Source organism: Melanerpes formicivorus, unplaced genomic scaffold, assembly GCF_026170545.1.
Source record: "Melanerpes formicivorus ecotype bairdi unplaced genomic scaffold, bMelFor1.0.p_v2 SCAF_13, whole genome shotgun sequence".
In the NCBI taxonomy this organism is placed as follows: Eukaryota; Metazoa; Chordata; class Aves; order Piciformes; family Picidae; genus Melanerpes; species Melanerpes formicivorus.
Window position 1 is genome coordinate 2,565,328 of NW_027142365.1, and position 23,041 is coordinate 2,588,368.

Below are 23,041 nucleotides of genomic sequence, written 5' to 3' on the forward strand. Positions count from 1 at the left end.
CTTTCTGTCGCTCCCAGGGACAGAACCTGCCCAAACAAGACCTGTCATAGCTTTTGGACTATCTGACAAGCCCACCAGCAGTGTGGAAGACATAAACCACAGACCTGCAGCACCCCAGGGGATTCCCCCCACGGTACAAAACGTGCTTGTCCAGCAGTCAAGGACAAGTATCTTCTTGTGGGTGGGTTTCTTCTTCTTCCTTTTTTGTGTGGTGCTGTTGTTGCTTTCCCTTCCCACAGACTGTCTGCCCCGATTACATCACCTCCTTCAAAGCTAACATCACTGTCTGTAACCCTTCCCAAGCCTTCCCCTGCCCTCAACCCCACCCACCACCCCCTTTGTACAGCCTGCATGTATGATACAACCTGAAATTCCAAAGCTATTGTACAAAGTAGGATTCTCCCTTCCCCCCTCCCTTTGTTTTCTTCTCTATCTTCTTTTTCTTTTCTTTCTTTTCTCTTTTCCTTTTCTCTTTTCTTTTCTGTTTCTTTTCTTTTCTTTTCTTTTCCTTTTCTTTTCTTTTCTTTCTTTTCTCTTATCTTTTCTTTTCTTTTCTTTTCTTTTCTTTTCTTTTCTTTTCTTTTCTTTTCTTTTTCTTTTCTTTTTCTTTTCTTTTCTTTCTTTTTTCTTTTCTTTTCTTTTCTTTCTTCCCCTTCCCTTCCCTTCCCTTCCCTTCCCTTCCCTTCCCTTCCCTTCCCTTCCCTTCCCTTCCCTTCCCTTCCCTTCCCTCCTTCCCTTCCCTTACCTTCCCCTTCCCTTCCTTTCCCTTCCCTTCCCTTCCCTTCCCTTCCCTTCCCTTCCCTTCCCTTCCCTTCCCCTTCCCTTCTCCCTTCCCTTCCCTTCCCTTCCCTTCCCTTCCCTTCCCTTCCCTTCCCTTCCCTTCCCTTCCCTTCCCCTCCCCTCTCTTCCTCCTCGTCCTCTCATCTCCTCTCCTCTCTTCTCCTCTCTTCTCCTCTCCTCTCTTCTCCTCTCCTCTCTTCTCCTCTCTTCTCCTCTCCTCTCTTCTCCTCTCCTCTCTCTCCTCATCCTATCTTCTCTTCTCTTACTCTTCTCTTCTCTTCTCTTCTCTTCTCTTCTCTTCTCTTCTCTTCTCTTCTCTTCTCTTCCTCTTCTCTTCTCCTCTTCTCTCTCTTCTCTTCTCTTCTCTGCTTCTCTTCTCTTCTCTTCTCTTCTCTTCTCTTCTCTTCTCTTCTCTCCTCTTCTCTCCTCTTCTCTCCTCTTCTCTCCTCTTCTCTCCTCTTCTCTCTCTCTCCTCTCCTCTTCTCTCCTCTTCTCTCCTCTTCTTTTTCCTGTTCCCCCCCCCTCAGTATTTTTGTTAAGCCTGATGATGATGATGATTCTTTCCCTTTTGGTTGTTGTTATGATTATTTATTTCATGAATAAATGTATATATTAGCAAGAGTATTATTTGCAGAATAACTCCCGTGGGACAGTGTTGTTGCTCTGCTGTTTGTGCTTGTGACCTCCATATTGGCTTGTACCCTGTTTTCTACTGACAGCACACTAGAGATGTCTTGTAACTGTTTGGGGTTTGTTTTGTTGTTGTGGGGTGGGTGTTTTTTTTTGTTACAGTTAAGTTTGATAGATATGTTAACTTTATAATGAAAATTTAAAAGAGAAAAAAAAAAAGAACAAAAAACAAAAAACAAAAGCATTCATTTTAAGCTGGCTTTGAGTCTTTTTCCCCCATCCCTCCACCAGGGTGATACTTCATATCATGGGATGAAGTGCACTGTGGTCACAGCAACCTCATGCAGTGCTACAGGCTTGGGACAGGGTGGCTGGAGAGCAGCCAGCAGAAAGGGATCTGGGGGTAGTGGTTGATAGTAGGCTGAACATGAGCCAGCAGTGTGTCCAGCTGGCCAAGAAGGCCAATGGCATCCTGGCCTGCAATCAGGAAGAGTGTGGCCAGCAGGAGCAGGGAGGTCTTTGTGCCCTGTGCTCAGCACTGGTTAGGCCACACCATGTGTCCAGCTCTGGGACTCTCAATTTAAGAAAGATATTGAGACTCTTTAACATGTCCAGAGAAAGGCAACCAAGCTGGGAGGGGTCTGGAGCACAGCCCTGGGAGGAGAGGCTGAGGGAGCTGGGGTTGCTTAGCTGGAGAAGAGGAGGCTCAGGGGAGACCTTCTTGCTCTCTACAACTCCCTGAAGGGAGATTGTAGCCAGGTGGGGGTTGGTCTCTTCTCCCAGGCACCCAGCACCAGAACAAGAGGACACAGTCTCAAGCTGTGCCAGGGGAAGTTTAGGCTGGAGGTTAGGAAGTTCTTCCCAGCAAGAGAGAATTGGCCATTGGAATGTGCTGCCCAGGGAGGTGGTGGAGTCTCCATCACTGGAGGTGTTCAAAAAGTGATTGGCTGTGGCACTTGGAGCCATGGGTTAGTTAGTCAGGAGGTGTTGGGTGACAGGTTGGACCTTGATGATCTCTGAGGTACTTTTCCAACCTTATTGACTCTATGATTCTATGAGATGATGATGATCCCAGGGCTGGAACACCTCTGCTGTGAGCATGGTTGTTCAGCCTAGAGATGAGAAAACTCCTAGGGGACCTTAGAGCTGCCTTCCAATACCTGAAGGGATCCTACAGGAAGGCTGGAGAGGGACTTTTCATAAGGGTGTACAGCAAACAGGACAAGAGGAATGGCATTAAACTGAAGGAGAGTAGGGTTAGATTGGATCTTAGGAAGAAGATCTTCAGTACAAGGGTCGTGGGACCCTGGAACAGGCTGCCCAGGTGAGGCTGTGGAATTCCTCCTCCCTGGGGGTGTCCAAGGCCAGACTGGATGAGGCCTAGAGTGGCCAAGCCTAGTTGAGAGGTGTCCCTGCCCATGTTGGGGAGGCTGGAGCAAATGATCTCTATGGTGCCTTCCAACCTGAGCCATTCTATGAAGTGAAACAAGAGGAAATGGCCTCAGGTTTCACCAGGGGAGGTTTGGATTCAAGAGTAGGAAAAAATTCTTTACTAAAGAGTGGTCAGGGGTTGGAACAGGCTGCCCAGGGAGGTGGCTGGGGCCAGAGGTGTTCAAGAAATGTGTAGACATGGCACCTGGGGAGATGATTTGATGGTCATGGCGGTGTTTGGTTGATGGTTGGACTTGATGCCCCTGGGAGCCTTTGTTTTCTTCTCAAGAGACTCTAAATCAGCACATCCACAACCAACCAACCAACCATCAGAGGCATCTTTGCTATGAGAAAGAACATCCCCAGAAGGTGATGTCCCAGGAAGAACATCCTCCCTGCAGCCAGACATCCACACCTTGCTCTGAGCAACCCAGCTCAAACACCAGGGAGAGCTTTCAGCATTCCAGACTCAGCATATTTTCCAGAAATAAATGACAAACATTCTTATTAAAGAGCACTTGAGATAAGTGTGTTTGTGAAGCTGTGCTGCCTGCCCTGCCAGCTTTGGCAAGAGCCTTTTTTCTGAGCTGAAGCAAGAAAAAGAACTAAGAGAAGAGTGGACAACTCAGTCACCCTTACCTGGTGCATCCTATTAACCCCTTCTGTGAACTACAGAGGAAAATCTACTGCTGAGAACCTATTGCTGCCCCATCACCTGGACTCTTCTTCATGGTTAGGGGAAATCTAGAAGGCTTCTCTTTTGTGGAACAGACTTCTTTCTCCCTCTATGAGCTGGCAGCACAGCCTAACCATGGTCACAGTTTGCCAAGGCAGTGGCCTTTGCTCATGGCAGCCTAAGTTCATGCCTAAAGAAGCCACCCAGAAGTCACCTACAACTGTTCCACTGTCAGGTGGAAGCTGCTTGATAAGCAGAAGGGTCTAACCTAGGCTGGATGTTAGGAAGAAGTTCTTCCCAGCAAGAAAGATTGGCCCTTGGAATGTGCTGCCCAGGGAGGTGGTGGAGTCCCCATCCCTGGAGGTGTTTAAAACCAGCCTGGCTGAGGCACTTGGTGCCATGGTTTAGTTGATCAGATGGTGTTGGGTGATAGGTTGGACTGGATGATCTCAAAGTTCTTTTCCAACCTGGTTACTTCTGTGTCCTGTGTTCTGTATTCTCATTCCCAAGCACAATTTAATTACTTGACATGCACACAAGCAAGCAGGTAAGCAGGCAGCTAACTTCCTTGTAAGAAGCAGAGTTGAGAGCTCCATGCTTCTTTGAGGAGCAGTGCACTGGACCTGGCCAGAGGTTGGATTCCCAGCAGAAAAATCAGTACTGGCTACACTGCTCCCAAGCAAAACCTGGCTGCTTTCCCAGTTGCATCTCTCCTGACTGCTTTCTGTTGCATCTCTTCTGATCATTTTCCCAGTTGCATCTCTCCTGACTCGTTTCCCAGTTGCATCTCTCCTGATCAATTTCTGTTGCATCTCTCCTGATCAATTTCTGTTGCATCTCTCCTGATTATTTTCCCAGTTGCATCTCTCCTGATCAATTTCTGTTGCATCTCTCCTGATCATTTTCCCAGTTGCATCTCTCCTGATCAATTTCTGTTGCATCTCTCCTGATCATTTTCCCAGTTGCATCTCTCCTGATCAATTTCTGTTGCATCTCTCCTGATCATTTTCCCAGTTGCATCTCTCCTGATCAATTTCTGTTGCATCTCTCCTGATCATTTTCCCAGTTGCATCTCTCCTGATCAATTTCTGTTGCATCTCTCCTGATCATTTTCCCAGTTGCATCTCTCCTGATCAATTTCTGTTGCATCTCTCCTGATCATTTTCCCAGTTGCATCTCTCCTGATCAATTTCTGTTGCATCTCTCCTGATCATTTTCCCAGTTGCATCTCTCCTGATCAATTTCTGTTGCATCTCTCCTGATCATTTTCCCAGTTGCATCTCTCCTGATCAATTTCTGTTGCATCTCTCCTGATCATTTTCCCTGTTGCATCTCTCCTGATCATTTTCTGTTGCATCTCTCCTGACTGCTTTCCCTGTTGCATCTCTCCTGACTGCTTTCTGTTGCATCTCTCCTGATCATTTTCTGTTGCATCTCTCCTGACTGCTTTCTGTTGCATCTCTCCTGATCATTTTCCCAGCTGCATCTCTCCTGCCTGGTTTCCCAGTCTCATACTCAGGCCAGTTTTGGGTCGTGGCACAGGTGCAAACTGATCTGTGCATGCAAAGTTGAGCCCAATACTTCTGAGAGCCCCCCAAAAAGTCCTTGTGCACCACTCTGGTGGAAACAAACCACCCATAGTCAGATAGCTCTGCATGTGAAGAAGGCTTCCAAAGCCTCCCAAAGGTGCAGACTTGCCACACAGGCTTCACTGCTTACAAGGAGCTGGGATTCAGCTCCCAGATTCAAACACACGAATGCAGGTGCCCACAGAACCACACAGAGCCATATGGATGTCCTCTGGGCATTTTGTGATCTGGAGTATTCTGTCTGTCCTCCAGGTGCTGTTTGAGAACCTCCCCAGGTCTCATGTGAGTCTGTGCTACGTTAGGCAGCTCCCAGAACCATCAAATCCTAGAATGCTTTGGCTTGGAAGGGATCTGTAAAGGTCACCCAGTCCAAGCACCCCACAGCCAGCAGGGACATCTTCAACTACAGCAGGCTGCTCAGAGACCCAAGCAGCTTCACCTGAAATGGCTCTAGGGATGGGGCATCTGCCAGCTCTCTGAGCAAGCTGGGCCAGCATTTCACCACCCTCAGCATCAAAAATGTCTTTCTTCCCCCTAGACTAAATCTTCCTCTCTTAGTTTAAAACCATCATCCCTTGCCCTGTCAAAAGAGATCCTGCTAAAGCAACTGTCCTCATCTTACAGTCCCCCTTGAAGTACCAAAAAGCCACAAGGAGGTCTCCCTGGAGCCTTCTCTTCTCCAGGCTGAACTACTCCAGCTCTCCTTTCTTCATAGAAGTGTTTCAGCCCTCAGGAAGATGTCTCAGATACCCCAAGCCATGTCACAAGGCAGTAGACACCAGTCAAGGGAACTGAACCCAATTTAACTGGCTTTGAGCTCTGACTTTCAAGTTCCCATTACTGGTAATGAAGTCTAATGAGGGACTCACTTCACCATGAGGTCTGAGTGCTGCCTCAGATCCCTTAAGGCATCTGCAATATCATACAGGTTTGGTACACATGATGCTACAGACCCCTTGGGAGATCCCTGTCTTTCTGGAGTGGCAGGCAGATAGCCAGAGGAATGACACAACAGTGCCATGGAAGCATGGAATTGTTTCACCTGGGAAAGACCTCCAAGATCACAGAGTACAACCTGATGTTATGGAAGACAAAATGTGGCCTTCCAGTACCTGAAGGGGGCCTACAGGAAGGCTGGGGAAGGACTTCTCAGAATCTCAGGTAGTGACAGGACTAGGGGGAATGGAATGAAGCTGGAGGTGGGGAGATTCAGGCTGGAGGGGAGGAGGAGGTTCTTCACCATGAGAGTGGTGAGACCCTGGAATGGGTTGTCCAGGGAGGTGGTTGAGGCCCCAGCCCTGGGGGTGTTTAAGAGCAGGCTGGATGAGGCTCTGGCCAGGCTGATCTAGTGTGGGGTGTCCCTGCCCATGGCAGGGGGGTTGGAACTAGATGATCCTTGTGGTCCCTTCCAACCCTGAATGAAACTATGAAACTATGAAACCATCGACCTAACACCACCATAGCCATTAAACCATGCCCCAAAGTGCCATGGCCACGCATTTCTTTAACACCTCCAGGGATGGTGGCTCCATCACCTCCCTGGGCAAGCCTCTTCCAATGCCTGACCACTCGTGCAGCAATGAAATTTTTCCCAGTACCCAATCTTAAACCTTCCCTGGTGGGTGCAACTTGAGGCCACTTCCTCTCATTCTATCACCGGGTACTAGGTGAAGAGACCAACCCCCACCTCACTACAGCCTCCTTGCTGGGAGCTTCACAGAGCCTCAGCCTCCTTTTCATCAGTCTAGATGATCCCAGATCCCTCAATCACTCCTCACAAGATTTGTTCTCCAGACCCTTCCCCAGCTTCATTGCCCCTTGTTCTCCAGACCCTTCCCCAGCTTCATTGCCCCTTGTTCTCCAGACCCTTCCCCAGCTTCATTGCCCCTTGTTCTCCAGACCCTCCACCACCTTCATTGCCCCTTGTTCTCCAGACCCTTCCCCAGCTTCATTGCCCCTTGTTCTCCAGACCCTTCCCCAGCTTCATTGCCCCTTGTTCTCCAGACCCTTCCCCAGCTTCATTGCCCCTTGTTCTCCAGACCCTCCACCACCTTCATTGCCCCTTGTTCTCCAGACCCTTCCCCAGCTTCATTGCCCCTTGTTCTCCAGACCCTCCACCACCTTCATTGCCCCTTGTTCTCCAGACCCTTCCCCAGCTTCATTGCCCCTTGTTCTCCAGACCCTTCCCCAGCTTCATTGCCCCTTGTTCTCCAGACCCTCCACCACCTTCATTGCCCCTTGTTCTCCAGACCCTTCCCCAGCTTCATTGCCCCTTGTTCTCCAGACCCTTCCCCACCTTCATTGCCCCTTGTTTTCCAGACCTTTCCCCAGCTTCATTGCCCCTTGTTCTCCAGACCTTTCCCCAGCTTCATTGCCCCTTGTTCTCCAGACCCTTCCCCAGCTTCATTGCCCCTTGTTCTCCAGACCCTCCACCACCTTCATTGCCCCTTGTTCTCCAGACCCTTCCCCAGCTTCATTGCCCCTTGTTCTCCAGACCCTTCCCCACCTTCATTGCCCCTTGTTTTCCAGACCTTTCCCCAGCTTCATTGCCCCTTGTTCTCCAGACCTTTCCCCAGCTTCATTGCCCCTTGTTCTCCAGACCCTTCCCCAGCTTCATTGCCCCTTGTTCTCCAGACCCTCCACCAGCATCATTGCCCTTCTCTGGACCTGTCCCAACCCCTCAATGACCTCCTTGTAGTGAGTGGCCCAAAACTGAACCCAGGGTTCAAGGTGCAGCCTCACCAGTGCCCAGCACAGGGGGACAATCACTTCCCTACTCCTGCTGGCCACACTACTGCTGACCCAGGCCAGGATGGTGCTGGACCACCTGTGTTTGGGCAAGCAGACTGAAAATTCCACCTCCACTGGGTGTCCTGGGGGCTTGGGCTCTCTGAGCACAGGTAGGCAGCACCCTGCATGCTGCTGCCTACGTTTCAATGTCTTCATCTGCAAGTTGGATCCCGCTTGAGCAATCAGTTCAAGAGAACATCCTTTGAAGCTGTGAAAACCAGCTGAAAGCAATTCCTAACCAGCAGCTAACCAGGCCATAAAGAAATAAGCTTTGACCCAGCCTAATTTGAAAGCTTTGCCATCTCATTGCTACCCAGCCTGGCTCTGGAATTTGCTTACTGATCTCTTTTATTTGCAGGTGTGGATTCAGGGGTTTTTTTTATCCCCCCTCTCCCCCCTCCTCCATCACACAGTCATTTGGAGGCACATAGCCAGATTTGCATTCCAGAGGGCTACAATCCGGTCTGGGATTTGCCTGCGAGTGTCAACAGGTGAAGTGTTAACTAATGAACTTGGTGGTGGTGTTAAGGTGAGGTCAGCTCAGTCGCTCTGCAAGATGGTTTCATGCAAGGACTGCAAGGGTAGAATAGGCTTTCCCAGCCTTCTGCACCAGGTCTGGGCTCTGGATCTGACCTTTTACAAAGGAACAGAATAGAATAGAATAGAATAGAATAGAATAGAATAGAATAGAATAGAACAGAATAGAATAGAATAGAATAGAATAGAATAGAATAGAATAGAATAGAATAGAATAGAATAGAATAGAATAGAATAGAATTAACCAGGTTGGAAAAGAACTTTGAGATCATCCAGTCCAACCTCTCACCCAGCACCATCTAATCAACTCAACCATGGCACCAAGCACCCCAGCCAGTCTCTTCTTAAACACCTCCAGGGATGGTGACTCCACCACCTCCCTGGGCAGCACATTCCAAGGGCCAATCTCTCTTGCTGGGAAGAACTTCTTCCTAACCTCCAGCCTAAACTTCCCCTGGCACAGCTTGAAACTGTGTCCTCTTGTTCTGGTGCTGGGTGCCTGGCAGAAGAGACCAACCCCCACCTGGCTACAACCTCCCTGCAGGGATTTGGAGAGAGCAAGAAGGTCTCCCCTGAGCCTCCTCTTCTCCAGGCTAAGCAACCCCAGCTCCCTCAGCCTCTCCTCCCAGGGCTGTGCTCCAGACCCCTCCCAGCTTTGTTGCCCTTCTCTGGACACCTTCCAGCAGCTCAACATCTTTCCTAAACTGAGAAGCCCAGAACTGGACACAGGACTCAAGGTGTGGCCTGAGCAGTGCTGAGCACAAGGCAGAATGACTTCCCTGCTCCTGCTTGTTCTACTCTCCCTGCTTCCTGAGCATCCCAACACCCTAAAGTTCATCTGGTGTTTTGGGGGAGAGAAGGTGCAGCAAGGCTGTGTTGTCACCCCAAGCACCTGAGCTCTGGGGAATAACATGGCTTAATGATGTTTTCTCCCCAAGATATGTGAGGCCATGGTCCCTCCCAATCCTGCAACATCAGTGCAAGTTGTGCCAGGGGAGGTTTAGCTTGGATATTTGGAACAATTTCTTTACTGAAAGGGTGGTCAGGCATTGGAACAGGCTGCACAGGCAGGTGGTGGAGTCACCATCCCTGGAATCACAGAAAGGGACCTCTGGAGATCATTGAGTCCAACCCCCCTGCCAAGGTAGGTCCACCTAGGGCAGTCTAAGTCCAACCCCCTTGCCAAAGTAGGTTCACCTAGGGCAGTCCACACAGACACACAGACAGACAGGTTTGAAAGAGTCCAGAGAAGGAGACTCCAGGGTTACAGGATGTGTAGACATGGCACTTTGGGCCATGGTTTAATGGCCATGGTGGTGTTAGGTCAGCAGCTGGACTTGATGATCTTAGAGGTCTTTTCCAGCTGAAGCAATTCTGTGATCCTGTGTGGGAAAGAGCAGAGGTAATGGTGGTGGGCTGCCAACTTGTACTGACAACTGCCTTCATGCAGGCATCCCAGGAGAGTCTTGAACCTGTTTTTTCTGTCCTAATCAATGCTGATGGATTATGCAGGCAGTGTCTTTCATCCTGGAAATACTAAGGCCTTTATGCAAAGAGGGATAGCTTCAGTGAGAAAAGGATCTCACAAGCAAGGACAACTTGGCAGCATATGAAAGTCCAAGTGCAGAGCTCCCCTCCCTATCAGACAGAGAGTTGAACCTGCAGCCAGGATCCCAGCTGAGTCACCAGCCATTCCTGAGTGACTGATAGCTCCAGTCTAGTCTTGAGCAACCTGACTGCAATTTTGTGCTTTTCAGAGGAGAAATGCTTCCTCTGGGATGGCTGCTCCCTCTCTTCCTCATACCGCTCCCTCACCAAGCCACGCACCTGAATTCCAAGTGCTCTCCAAATGACGAAGTCACTTGGGTTCCACCCACTCTCCAGACCCAAGATCACAGCAGAGCCTGTCACAGCAGAGCCTGCCACAGCAGAGACTGTCACAGCAGAGCCCGTCACAGGAGCCTTGGGCTAGTCAATGTGCAGGAAGATGAGTGAGTTCTTTGACAAAGATTATCCCTTCTGCACACAGACTCTGACGAGACACAGCCCCTTCGAACTCCTAGCAGATGGCTTCAGCTTCCAGATTTGTCCTCCTAGACCAGAACAGCAGACTGGACTTTGAAGGAGAGGGTTCTCTCCAGGCATGCTTTGGGCAGTGGCCATTGGGGCACTAGAATCATGGAAGCATAGAATGGCTTGGGTTGGAAGGGACCTCCAAAGGTCATCTAGCCCAACCCCCTGCAGTGAGCAGGAGCATCCTACAGGATGGGCTCCATCAGGTTGCCCTGAGACCTCTTGAGCCTCATCTTGTGTAACAGGACAGGGTTTCAACTACCTCCTTGGGCATTCTGTTCCACTGTTCTTTTACCCTCACAGTAAAGAACTTCCTCCTCTATTCTATTCTATTCTATTCTATTCTATTCTATTCTATTCTATTCTATTCTATTCTATTCTATTCTATTCTATTCTATTCTATTCTATTCTATTCTATCCCATCCCATCCCATCCCATCCCATCCCATCCCATCCCATCCCATCCCATCCCAATGTCCAACCTAAATCTACTCTCTTAGAATCATAGAATCCATAAGGCTGGAAAAGACCTTTGAGATCATCAAGTCCAACCTGTCATCCAACACCTCTTGACTACTACACCATGGCACCAAGTGCCACATCCAATCCCTTTTTGAACACCTCCAGGGATGGTGACTCCACCACCTCCCTGGGCAGCACATGTCAATGGCCAACAACTCTCTCTGTGAAGAACTTTCTCCTCACCTCCAGCCTAAGCTTCTTCTATTCTAAAATCATTGCCTTCATAACCTGTCCCTTTCCAGCCTTTCTGAAGGCTCCCTTCAGGTACTGGAAGGTTGCAGTAGGGTCTCTCGATGAAGTGTGGAGGGCAGGACAAGCAAAGAGTCCTGAAGGGGGTAAGGGAAGGACTCTGGCTGCTATTAACAGCTAAATCAATAATCACACTCATTACTGCTTCACCCATGGAGTGGGAGCACCGTCCCCCAGGCATGGCACTCACCCAAAAGGAGTTTGGCACATGGAGGGTTGGCAAGGAACTAACCTCTAGACTTGTTAATGAATGACAGCTGAGTGGTCCTCAAGAGCTCTGAGTAAGTTCCCCAGCTGCTCTTACAGGCTGGTAGGGAGTGCTCCACACACCTCACCTTAGCAGCAGATGTTCCTGAGGGGACAAGGAAGGTTACACATTAAAAGGCAGCAGACACTCCAAATTCATGTGGAATAAAACACAGCTAAGGGGCTGGCTGCACAACTTTGTTCAATTGCTGTTTGTTTGTTTCTGTCTTTACCTTTAATTAGATGTTTTGATATCCAAGGAACACAGTGAGTTCTAGGTGTCATGGCCTGATGGTAGTCTCAGCCATAACCATACTCCTTTCACTGGTTAGGACACACCTTGAGAGCTGGATCCAATTCTGGGCCACTCAATTTAAGAAGGACATTGAGGCACTTGAATGTGTCCAGAGAAGGGCAACGTGGCTGGGGAGGGGTTTGGAGCACAGCCCTGTGAGGAGAGGCTGAGGGAGCTGGGGTTGCTTAGCCTGGAGAAGAGGAGGCTCAGGGGAGACCTTCTTGCTCTCTCCAACTCCCTGAAGGGAGGTTGTAGCCAGGTGGGGGTTGGTCTCTTCTCCCAGGCAACCAGCACCAGAACAAGAGGACCCAGTCTCAAGCTGTGCCAGGGGAGGTTTAGGCTGGAGGTGAGGAGAAAGTTCTTCCCAGGCAGAGAGATTGGCCACTGGAATGTGCTGCCCAGGGAGGTGGTGGAGTCACCATCCCTGGAGGTGCTCAAAAAGGGACTGGCTGTGGCACTTGGTGCCATGGTTTAGTTAGTCAGGAGGTGTTGGGTGACAGGTTGGACTTGATGATCTTTGAGGTCTTTTCCGACCTTATTGATTCCATGATTCTGTGATGGTGTCTGTGGTGCTCATCATAGCTGAAGGCCACCCCAAGGGCTAGGTTATGTGCAAGGCAGAACAAGGTGGTGGGCCCTGTCCTAAAGATCTCCAAGTGACCCACTCCTGCTTAACCCTGTCTACATCCATCAATGATGCTGATAAATAAACCCAGCTCCTAGCCATTGCTGCAGGCTGCCTGAGCCACTCTTTCAGTAGCCACAACCAAGGAGGCCACAAAGCTGTCTGTCCATGGCAAGCAGATGTCTTGCAAGTCATCTGGAAGCAAAACCAGCATCAAGTCAGTAGGAATGTCTGGTTTGACTGGAGAAAAGGGAGGTCCAGCTCCTAGCACCATTTATCAGCCATGTCATGTGCAGGAAATTACTTTTTTGCAGTTGTGGCTTGGAATTAGTGCAAGCCAATAACAATGGTAATAACAGCTACAGTTCTGCTAGCTCACCAAGCATGTGGTTATGCCCTGCTGGCATGAAGGAGATGGGAACTGCTCTGTAAGCACAGGCCATGGGGTGCAAGCTGGCATGAGCTGCAAAAGAAACCCTTGGAGCAGCCAGACCAAAAGGGTTGAAAGGTGAGCACAGGATAAATACTCACCACTTCTCACAGCAGTAAAACTAGCAGATACCCACTGCCATGAGCAGGTGGGAAACAACACAGAAGAGTGCTTCTTCTCGTGGGACAGAGCTTGGCAGTGGAAATCTCTGCCACAGGGAGCTGTGGATATTGCAGTTGACCTGAAGATGAAGATGAACCAGTCAAAAAGCACTGAGGCAGAAGGGATGAGGGAAGTTTTCACACCCAAACCCAGAGCTCCTCTATCAGAAATCCCAGGCAGGTCTTGCTGGGAGTTGGGTGTCTGCCAGTGGAACTATCACCCTCTGCTTGTCCTGTTCTTGCCCAGGCACCCACTCTTGGCCTCTGCCAGAAACAGGAGACAGGGCAAACTCAACCTGCTGTCTGATCCAGCACAGCTGGAATGTAAAGGTCCATGAAACAAACCTGGGGGAGACTGAGGTTGCTTCTGCACTTCAAGGGGAGAATGGCTCTCAGGGGAATGGAAAGGGTGAGCTATTCTTTCAGTCTGGCTGGCTGGAAAAAGAAAAAGCAGCTGAAGACCGTGGTCATCCCACCTTAGCTTCCAAAAGATTAAAAGGCAGCCAAACCTTTCCAGCCAACAGAGAGAATGGGACATGTCCAGCAAGTGATTTGCATCACCTACCTTGGATGTCTGTTTTATGAGCTGAATCTCACCCTAAGGGTGATTCTCTTCTGCCTTGACTGCAAAGCAAGCCTGGGCTGACTAACTTGGACCTGGGCATCTGGCTTTTAGAGGTGTAAATCAGGGCTGATGAAACCCTTCCAAGCTTGCAAGCCTCACCTCAAATTTGCAGGAGCCTCAACTGTGAGCTAGAACACAGAAAAAAGTACCCAAGGGAGCCTTAAACACTGAAGAAAATGCACATATCATTCAAAATTGGTTTATAGAGGCTAATTTAATTCCCTTTGAACCCCACAGCTTTACATACCAGCTCCTGGGCCAACAATAGCTCTTCCTGAGAAGCCTACAGTGCTTTCCACAAGCAGGATAAGCTCCTGATAATCACAGGAGATGAAAAGTGAAGGCCACTTCTAACCAGCAAGAGATTTGTGGCTGAGGACACCACACCAAATCTCATTTCTGATTTAAAAAAGATGACCTCAATGTCTGTCCAGACCATTAAAACATATCCTTAATGGGAGCAATCTGAACAGAGCCTACTCAGCTGCTGAAGAAGCACAAAAGCTTGGAGTTGAGTCAGCTGGATTTTGGCTCTGTGGTTAGCAGGAATCTGGGGAGCTCGAACCTAGCACTCCTCTTGCTAAGCCTTCCTGAGCAAGGAGTCTTTCAGAGCATGCCAGCCATGGTGAGTGGCCACCTCTTTCAGGTCCACAGTCATCACATCTCCTGTCTCTTCATTGCCAGGGGAGAAGGGCTTCAGTGCCAGATTCAGGAGCTTGGTTGTAAATCTGAATTGAGGGAGTGGCTTTGAAGAGTAGATTTAAGGGGCTGGAACTCTGCAAGTGCCACAAACTCAGCTCCTACCAAAGTGTTTAAGGAAAATCATGAATGCACTGTGGGAAAGAGAAGAGAAAATGCTTTGGGGCATTTCATTCCTAACCTGCTGAGACTGGCTACTGAGGAGAAGAACATCACCTGTCCCATTGGGAAGCAAAGTCAGTCAGAGTTGGTGAGGACAGGTGAAGCTGCACTTACTTATTCCAGATCATAGTATCATAGAATCAGTCAGGGTTGGAAGGGACCACAAGGATCAGCTAGTTCCAACCCCCCTGCCATGGGCAGGGACACCCCACACTAGGTCAGCCTGGCCAGAGCCTCATCCAGCCTGCTCTTAAACACCCCCAGGGATGGGGCCTCAACCACCTCCCTGGACAACCCATTCCAGGGCTTCACCACTCTCATGGGGAAGAACTTCCTCCTCACCTCCAGCCTGAATCTCCCCACCTCCAGCTTCATTCCATTCCCCCTAGTCCTATCACTACCTGAGATCCTGAGCAGTCCCTCCCCAGCCTTCCTGTAGCCCCCTTCAGATACTGGAAGGGCACAATGAGGTCACCTCAGAGCCTTCTCTGCTCCAGACTGAACAGCCCCAACTCCTTCAATCAGATGTACCATTTCCCAGCAGCATCAGAAAGCTGCCATTTCCCCTTTTGCTCAGAGCACTCTAGAATGTGAGGCTGAGACAGTGCTCCCTAACTGTAAATGTCTCCAAACAAATGGGAGGCAAAAGCTGCTTTAGACTCCAGATTGTTTCAGTCCAGGGGAACTGAAGGATGAGAAGCTTGGGAAGCAGCAGTTTGGAGAGATACTGCATGTTGGAAATGAGTCCTCTATAGGCTTCTTTACCGTGCCCTGAATTCATGCTTGGATGTCCTTCTTGGACTGCTCCCCTCTGTATTAGACACTCTCCACTTTGAAACTCCTTCACTCAGGGCCATCTTTTCCATAAAGCTCCTCTGACCTCCTAAGTGACCTTCTGGAGGGCTGGAGCTGCTCTGCTATGAGGACAGACTGAGGGAGCTGGGGCTGTTCAGTCTGGAGAAGAGAAAGCTCTGAGGAGACCTAATTGTGGCCTTCCAGGACCTGAAGGAGGCTCCAAGAAAGCTGGGGAGGGACTCTTGAGGGTGTCAGGGAGTGATAGGACTGGGGGGGATGGAGCAAGACTAGAAATGGGTAGATTCAGGTTGGATATTAGGAAGAAGTTGTTCCCCATGAGGGTGGTGAGAGCCTGGCACAGGTTGCCCAGGGAGGTGGTGGAAGCCTCATCCCTGGAGGTGTTTGCAGCCAGGCTGGATGTGGCTGTGAGCAACCTGCTGTAGTGTGAGGTGTCCCTGCCCATGGCAGGGGGTTGGAACTGGCTGATCCTTGAGGTCTCTTCCACCCCTGACAAGTCTGTGATTCTATGATCCTTAGTCCTAACCTTCAGGCAGTGCTGTCATGTACAACCACGGGCAGACAACAGACATTGCCCTACAGAGCTCCAAAGGGCATTTATTCCCAGTCTCCTCAAGCCAAGGAGATGCATCAAAATCCACCTAAGAAGCAGAGTATCTCCTTGGAGATATTCAAGGTGAGGCTCAACAGGGCTCTGGTGGGGGATGCCCCTGCTGACTGCAGAGGGGGTTGGACTGGATGACCTTTGGAGGTCCCTTCCAACCCAGACCATTCTCTGATTCTATGAAAGCCAGCTCCAGGCAGACGACGTTTAATAAAGCCCAGAGTTAGGGTCTGTAAATGGGCATTTCCCCACGACTCCAGCCCCGGGGCTGTCTGCCTCGCTCGCCAGGGGAGCGTGGAGGGACATCTGCTGGCTGAATGCTTCCCTGCAAGCAGACGGCACTGCTCCCCGGACGTGTCCCTGCTGGGGCGGCGCTCTCCAGGAGGATTTGTACCTTCAGAGGCACCGTGCCCTTGGGTTCACTCGAAGCACCATCACGCACCTCCACACCTCCCTCTTCAATAACGAATCTGCCATCTGTTCGTCGGGGCAAAACAAAACCACCCCTGCCAAAAATGTGTCTGACAAGGCAAACAAATCTCTTCTTGATGCCTCAGAGTCTGGACTGCAGTGGAAGCTGCTGAGAGAACTGAAAGGAGCTGGGTGGAATCACCTCTTTCTCGGCTGGGACAATGGTAGAAGGCCTGGGAGTTTGGAGAGGGGCAAGTCTAGGTCTGCAGCATCTGTATAAGCAGCTTCATGAGGGCAACAAAGCTGGGGAGGGGTCTGGAGCACAGCCCTGTGAGGAGAGGCTGAGGGAGCTGGGGTTGCTTAGCCTGGAGAAGAGGAAGCTCAGGGGAGACCTTCTTGCTCTCTACAACTCCCTGAAGGGAGGTTGTAGCCAGGCGGGGTTAGGTCTCTTCTCCCAGGCAAGCAGAACAAGAGGACCCAGTCTCAAGCTGTGCCAGGGGAGGTTTGGGCTGGATGTTAGGAAGAAATTCTTCCCAGCAAGAGAGATTGGCCATTGTGATGTGCTGCCCAGGGAGGTGGTGGAGTCACCATCCCTGGAGGTGTTTAGGAAGAGCCTGGATGGGGTGCTTGGAGCCATGGTTTAGTTGATTAGATGATGCTGGGTGATAGGCTGGACTGGATGATCTCAGAGGTCTTTTCCAACCTGGCTAATTCTATTCTCTTCCCTTCTCTTCATGTAAGCAGCATATTCAGTTCCTTTTGCTCTAAAAATGCTGTTGCCTATCATTTGATCTCAGTGCCCTGTGGAATGCAGAGGAGCAGTGGCCTGAGCATTGTCCTGGTGGAAGACAGCAGCCAGCAGGTGCACATTGTCCCCTGCATTGCACTGCCACAGCCACAGTGCTCAGCTATTGTGCTCAAATCCAGCTGAAGGTCACAATTATATTGTCTCCATTGTGCTGGGGGCTACACCAGCACAAAAAGAGGCTCAAGTCTCAGAGACAGGTTGCACAGCCTTAGTGCAGCAAAAGTGTTCAATGTGGCTGGTGCTGAGCAGTCCTCCTGCCAGGATGGCCTCAAGAAAAACCCTTTTTTTTCCCCCCCATTTGTCTAATTCTAATTCTGGCACAAGCAAAGGTTGGCTACTGTGCATGGGCACAATGAGAAGCATTCTGTGCCCCAGGGGGGTGAAAAACAGACAGGAAGGAGACATCACAGAAGCACAGAATCAGCTGCCCCCTCCCTGGGGGTGTTCAAGGCCAGGTTGGACAGGGCCTTGAGCGACCTGCTGTGGTGGAAGGTGTCCCTGCCCACAGCAGAGGGGTTGGAACTGGGTCATCTTCAAGGCCCCTTCTAACCCAAACCACTTTACAGATTCTGTGATAGAATCATAGAATGGTTTGGGTTGGAAGGGAACTTTAAAGGTCATCCAGTCCAACTGCAGTGAGCAGGGGCATCTTCAACCAGAATAGATAGCTAATGGGAAACTTATTTATGGAAGATTAAAAATATCTCATTGAGGGCTTAGAGAGACACAGAGGGTGCAGAAAAAATTCCAGTCCTGGCTTCAAGCTCATATTCTTCATCCCAGCCCTCTCTCATTTCACCTCAGAGGACATCCCAAGGGTGGTGAGCAGCCAGGTCTTGATTTCTCCTTTTCTACACAAAACACTGGCAAAAATAACTCTTTCCCCCACCAGGCTTCCTAAGGAACTCTTCTGCACCTGGCAGCAGAGGTTCAGGTGGGGCAAAGGGTTGGTTAACCCCTGAGATGTAGAATGTAGAATTAACCAGGTTGGAATAGAATAGAATAGAATAGAATAGAATAGAATAGAATAGAATAGAATAGAATAGAATAGAATAGAATAGAATAGAATAGAATAGAATAGAATAGAATAGAATAGAATAGAATAGAATAGAATAGAATTAACCAGGTTGGAAAAGACCTTTAAGATCATCCAGTCCAACCTATCACCCAACACCATCTGATCAACTAAACCATGGCACCAAGTGCCTCATTCAGGCTCTTCCTAAACACTTCCAGTGATGGTGACTCCACCACCTCCCTGCAGTCCTCCAAAGCAAAAAACTGCCTAAAGAGTTGCAGCTTTTAAACCAGGAGCTGGAAAATAATCCTGCAGAGCCACTGGCAATGATTCCTCCTAACCTCCCACTGTGTGGCCAGTGCAGAAACCTTCTCAAGATCTGAAGACCTGAGGTGTTGCTGGAGCGGACACACCTTCACTGGCTGTTCATCTCTCCAGACTCTAAACCTGAAGAGTCACCAGCATGGGAATTTGGTCTGGAATTCCCTACTCAGGGGATGAAGTAAAAGACAAGAGGAAAACAATGACCAAAGCAAAGTTTGTTGTCCCCTGCTGCCCCACACTGCATTGTTTTCCTCCCATTCATTGCACTCCAAGAACTTCTGGAGCACAGAGCTGCTTGATTACCACTATCTGTGTTGTGTTTTGCTCCTCTTTATTGGCCAAGGTGTTTTTTAGATGAGAACTTCAGTCAGGCTTAGGAGGCCAAAGGTAACAGCACAGTGGTGCTGCCAGCAAGGTCACACAGTTCCCCATGGTTCCCCATCACTATTTGTTTGGCTAGTGAATCAACACCCAGAAAAATCCCTTGAGTCAGTTTTGTTCCAGGCAAGTTGGAGCACTTCCTCATGCCAACACCAAGGTGGTGTCTTCACCAGCTGTAGTCCAAACTCATGAGTGCAGCTGAAAGTCTCTCCTGCCACTGATGCCTCCCAGTGGTGCCATTTGACTTTGGTTGTTGAGCACACAGCAGTGGGGATGAGGGTCACTGGGTAAGTTGCCTTATTTCAGCTCCATGTCTTCCCCCACTGTTCATTCAGCAAGGCAGAAAACAGCAAGAGTCAAGGTAATTGCCCTTGCAGCTTTGTGCCCACAGCACACAAACATAGAATCATAGAATCAATAAGGTTGGAAAAGACCTCAGAGGTCATCAAGTCCAACCTGTCACCCAACACCTCCTGACTAACTAAACCATGGCACCAAGTGTCACATCCAATCCCTTTTTGAACACCTCCAGGGATGGGGACTCCACCACCTCCCTGGGTAGCACATTCCCATGGCCAACAACTCTCTCTCTGAAGAACTTTCTCCTCACCTCCAGCCCAAACCTCCCCTGGCACAGCTTGAGACTGTGTCCTCTTGTTCTGGTGCTGGGTGCCTGCCTAGGAGAAGAGACCAACCCCTTCCTGGCTACAACCTCCCTTCAGGGAGTTGGAGAGAGCAAGAAGGTCTCCCCTGAGCCTCCTCTTCTGCAGGCTAAGCAACCCCAGCTCCCTCAGCCTCTCCTCACAGGGCTGTGCTCCAGACCCCTCCCCAGCTTTGTTGCCCTTCTCTGGGCACCTTGCAGCAGCTCAACATCTTTCCTAAACTGAGGGCCCCAGAACTGGACACAGGACTCAAGGTGTGGCCTGAGCAGTGCTGAGCACAGGGCAGAATGACTTCCCTGCTCCTGCTGGCCACACTCTTCCTGATGCAGGCCAGGATGCCCTTGGCCTTCTTGGCCACCTGGGCACACTGCTGGCTCATGTTCAGCCAGCTGTGAATCAGTACCCCTAGGTCCCTCTCTGCCTGGCTTCTCTCCAGACATCTCATGGTGTTTGCCATATTGTGATCCATACTTCTCTGATGGGGCAAAGCACACTGACATTTGTTTTACACAAGGAAGCCAAGACACCAATCCTCTCACCTGACTTTGGCCTTCTCAAATTCAGGGAGAAGACTCCTGCTGCCCTCAGGAGAGACAGATGAGGATGTCTCACTCCAGAAGGTCTTCTGCGATGAGACTTTGGTTTGCCACAGCTTGAACTTACTCTGCCCCTGGCATGGATGCAAGAAATCACTTTCTGGACAGCTGAATCTCTCCAATTAGCTGCAAAAAGGTGAAGGACCAAAAGAGCAGCTGGCACAGGTTGCCCGGGGAGGTGGTGGAAGCCTCATCCCTGGAGGTTTTTGCAGCCAGGCTGGATGTGGCTGTGAGCAACCTGCTGCAGAGTGAGGTGTCCCTGCCCAAGGCAAAGGGGTTGGAACTGGCTGAGCCTTGAGGTCCCTTCCAACCCTGACAATTCTTTGATCAGACATTGATTTGTTTTGATAGGTAATGAGAGATGGGTCCCACATCAACAACCTCCTCAGTGTTGCACTTGCATCACAGAGATTGGATCCTCTCATTCCAAGGGCCAGCCTTTCAACCTAACCCTTGGAAGGTGCCTTTTGGCAACAAAGGAAAAAACCCTCTGATCCATATGTTGAGTAGGGAATTGCTCTTGCCACACACTGGCCTTGCAGCCTATGCCCTCCATTGACATCCTTAGGAACTGCCTCTGACACAAGGCCAACCTGTGCCAACGACTGTAGCTGGGAAAGGCCCCTGAGGTTCATTCTGAGCATAGCTTGATGAGATAAGGCTCAGTCTACATCACAGCTCAGAGGCTGGAAACCATTTGCCACCACAGGGCACAACCCAATCTGCCTACTGCATTTGTCTGATCTCTCCTAATTTTGTCTAATCTAGATGAGAAGAAGATCTTGCCTACCCAGAAGCACATCTCTCTGCTCAAGCTCAATCAGATGACCTAATAAACCATATTCCCCTTCCCCACAAAGTCTCTGTGTCCATTGTAGCACTGATTTCCCCTTGCATCTATAGACCATCAGAATCAAGAGCCTGGCCAACTTCCTCAGCAATGCTTGACAAGAGGAGAACATTCTCACTCTCTTCTGTCCCCAAAAGCTTCTAAGAGTCCTCATTCTCCATCAAAGTGGTAGAAACCATGCAGGCATCTCTCCTCTGGGGTAGCTGGCCTGGAGGTCCTATGGTCTTGTGGCTCCCTGATGCTGCCTGAACATGATATGCTGTTTCATCACTTGCCCATCAACCATGCATGCTCCATAAATCATCCACCATGGGCAGGATTAATGCTTCTGCAGGGTCACTACCAAGCAACAGAGATCAGATGCCAAGGGCCAAGTGATTCACTTAAACACACATTAAATCCACCACAGCACAGGGCAGGTGGTGGGAGCTGAGCCACACTAAAGACACTGCTCTGCAAGGTGCAGTGGTGTGGGCAAATGCTTGAGGAGGTGGTAACTTCTAAGAAGCTCAGACACACAACCAAACTCAGGTGCAAAGATTCTGTCTCCAGGTGACCTGCTGACATTCCTAACCTTTCTCATGGGGACTGCAGGAACTTTTATCTTAGGTAAGTTCATCCCTCAGAAAAGCAGTGTCTGCCCTGATCTGAACAGGTATGGTCAGTCCCATCCTCTCTGAGCACAGAAGTCACCTGAAGAAAAGGACTTGGGGGGTGCTGGTGGAGGAGAAGCTCAACAGGAGCCAGCAGTGAGCACTTGCAGCCCAGAGAGCCAAGCACAGCCTGGGCTGCAGCAAGAGAAGCAGAGCCAGCAGGGCCAGGGAGGTGATTCTCCCCTCTGCTCCACTCTGCTGAGACCATACCTGGAGCTCTGTGTCCAGTTCTGGAGCCCCTAGCACAGGAAGGATCTGGAGGTGCTAGAAGGTGTCCAGAGAAGGGCCACAAGGATGAGCAGGGGGCTGGAGCTGCTCTGCTGTGAGGACAGACTGAGGGAGTTGGGGTTGTGCAGTCTGGAGAAGAGAAGGCTCTGAGGAGACCTCATTGTGGCCTTCCAGTACCTGCAGGAGGCTCCAAGAAAGCTGGGGAGGGACTTTTGAGGGTGTCAGGGAGTGATGGGACTGGGGGGATGGAGCAAGACTAGAAATGGGTAGATTGAGATTGGATGTTAGGAAGAAGTTGTTCCCCATGAGGGTGGTGAGAGCCTGGCACAGGTTGCCCAGGGAGGTGGTGGAAGCCTCATCCCTGGAGGCTTTTAAGACCAGGCTGGACATGGCTCTGGGCAACCTGCTGTAGTGTGAGGTGTCCCTGCCCATGGCAGGGGGGTTGGAACTGGCTGAGCCTTGAGGTCCCTTCCAATCCTAACAGTTCTGTGATTCTAAATCACTTGAAGAAGGATTTGTTTCATCACCACTCTTGCAAATGCTTGGACCTGATGATCTTACAGGTCTCTTCCAATCAACATGAGAGGACACAGTCTCAAGCTGCACCAGGGGAAGTTTAGGCTGGAGGTGAGGAGGAAGTTCTTCACAGAGAGAGTTGTTGGCCACTGGAATGTGCTGCCCAGGGAGGTGGTGGAGTCACCATCCCTGGAGGTGTTCAAGAGGGGATTGGATGTGGCACTTGGAGCCATGGTTTAGTAGCCATGAGGTGTTGGGTGACAGGTTGGACTTGATGATCTTTGAGGTCTTTTCCAACCTTATTGATTCTATGGTTGGTACCAAATCTCTCTATATGTGTGTATGTATAATCTGACAAAGGCTCTTCTCCATATTTTTATCCTGAACTGAATAATTTCTGCCTGGGAATGATTTGCTTGCAGACACCTCCCAAGTGAAAGAGAAAGAGCTTTTTGTTGGGTTGTGGTCTGCTGTGAGGGGTCTGCCAAGCTTGCCTCACAGTTTTCCCCTCACCATCGTTGCTGTATTCCATTTATCCAGGATGGGCCTCGTGCAGGAGAGTAGCTCTTTAGAGTCAAGTAGAAACCTTCCATGGGGAAGAATTAGCTGTTGCAAGACATCCAGGAAAAAAAAAAGAGGTCTGATCCTCCAGTTTATC